Source organism: Mustela putorius, unplaced genomic scaffold (assembly GCF_011764305.1).
Source record: "Mustela putorius furo isolate JIRA1106 unplaced genomic scaffold, ASM1176430v1.1 tig00000095_pilon_pilon_pilon, whole genome shotgun sequence".
Taxonomy (NCBI): domain Eukaryota; kingdom Metazoa; phylum Chordata; class Mammalia; order Carnivora; family Mustelidae; genus Mustela; species Mustela putorius.
In genome coordinates, this window is record NW_025421280.1 from 40,311,856 (window position 1) to 40,314,075 (window position 2,220).

Genomic DNA, 2,220 nt, shown 5'->3' on the forward strand with positions numbered 1-2,220 from the left:
GTTCGTGTGGCATCTGGTGGTGGTCTTAGTGCCAGGTAAGCCTGGTGGTCAGGACCCGCCGCTGACCGAGAAAGCAGGAGCACATCCTTGTCCGACTTGCTGAGGACCATCTCTAGTGCCTGAGCTGTCCCCGGGCCTAGAGATGCAGACGCAGATCCCTGGGTGGCCTGGCTCCCCAGGGGCGCTGTGATGGGGGAGGTGGTACCCCAGTCCTGTGAGTGGAGCCGCCTGGCTGGCCCGCGGGGGGCGGGGTGGGGGTGAGGAGACCCAGGGAGCCACCGTGCCTCGCCCTCGCAGGGCTGTGAATCTGCGGGGGGTCTGAGAGGGTGTCGCCCACCCAGCATGTGTGCCTGTCCGCTGCTCCCAGGGCATGCTCTGTGCACAGCACCCAGGGATACAGTCAGGCTTTTGTGGATCATTGTGCCTCTTGGGGGTGGAAGGGCTGGGGCTGTTCAGGTCTCTACTTTTAGTTCATTTAAAATGCAAAATGAAGCCAGAAATGACCTAGTGGAGGGGGCAGGTGCTGGAGTGTCCTAGGTCTGGAGGCAGGAACACACAGGTGCTGGAGGGAGGACCTCCTGGAGGAGGCCCCCTGCTACTCTGTCAAGCTTCCGCCGAAGGCCAGGAGAGCAGGGTCCCAGGCTGAGGACATAGCAGTCTCTACCTCTGAGGCGTCCTGGGCCATCGCTGCCGAGGACTGGTTGCCCTCTGGATCCCAGGAGGCCCTTGGGAGGAATGTTGGCTGATTTGGGGCCCCAGCTGCTGTTGTGTCCCCCTGAGGTCCTTCTTGTGACTGTTTTGACTTTCTCTTCCACAAACAGGTAGTTGTTTGCTAAACCAGTGGCACAGGTTCTGTGTTTTTGTTTTTGTTTGGAGGAAGGCAGAGGGAGAGCGAGAATCTCAAGTAGGCTCCGTGCCTAGCACCGGCCGGACGCAGGGCTGGGATCCCACCACCTTGAGGTCAAGCCCTCGGCTGAAAGCAAAAAGAGTCGGACCCTTCAGCGACTGGGTCCCCCCAGGAGCAGCCCCCACCTCGTTTCTGTGCTTCTGGTGGTAACTGCTTCCTCCCCAGAGCATAAGGAGGGCCCCCAGGGAGGCGGGGGGAAGGGGCTGCAAGGTCTCCACTGCCCAAAGATGCTGACTCCTGGAGGCCACAGGGCCTTTGCAGATCCGAGGGAGGGAATGGGGCCTCGGACCAGCAAGGTCTCTCTGGAGACTGAACAGTTTGTGCAGTGCCCCTCCCCCGCCACCACCCCAGGCTCTTTCCCATTTACTACTGGGTAGGCTGTTGGGTGTTTGTTGAATGAATAAATGAGAGGTTTACCTGCCCGCCCCACCCCAGGCCAAGGAGGATGTACAGACCAGGCTTTCAAAGAACAAGGAGTGGGAGGCAGGGGCTCCGATGGGGGAGGAGGGGCTCCTGTGCGCCGTCCTCTCCGTGCCATGACGCATTCATTCATTCACCCAACATCTGCTCACAGGTGTTTCTATGAAGGGCCCCAGCCCCAGGCCTAGACGGCAGGCCGGGGCCTGGGATCAGGAGCGGGTACCAGGTCTGTTGGATCGGGAGTGGGCCAGAGGGAGGGATCCCAGGACCTAGAGGGAAGGGCGGTGAGAGTGGGAAAGTGCTCCCTTCCTAGACACTGCAGGTGGTTTGGAAAAGTGAAAATAAGACAGACCGCACTCACCAGTCTCTCCTGTCTGCCCCTCGAGCGCCACGCAGGGGAGCTAGCTTCAGCAGCCCCTCCCATCCTGGGTCAAGTCGTCCACCTCTGGGCCTTGCCGCTGACCCCCCTCATGGCCGTCTGCCACCCCTGTCACCTTCAGGAAGGGCCCTGGGGTCCTGCTGCTCGCTGGGTGGACATGCCCTGGGCTGGAACCTCATGGGCTTCCTCCATCAGCTTCCCCAGCCCTGCGCGCGGCACTGCACCTGTGCATAGCAGGGGCTTGCTAGACGGTACAGGATGAGTGGGTGCAAGCCCGGGCACACGGCTGGGACCTGTGATCACCTGCGCGTCTCTCCCGTGCTCCCAGCCCCACTCTGGCCCCATCCAACCTTGGCCAGGTCACCGGAGGCCCCGCTCCTAACTGCCAGCTCATTGGTACCCTGGCCCTGCTGTGCGAGGCCCCGCCCACTGACCCTCCCCAGCCTGCCCCTACCTTGGCACCCCTCAACTTGCAAAGCCCCAGCCCTGGATCTGGGCCCGCCCCTCCTCTGGG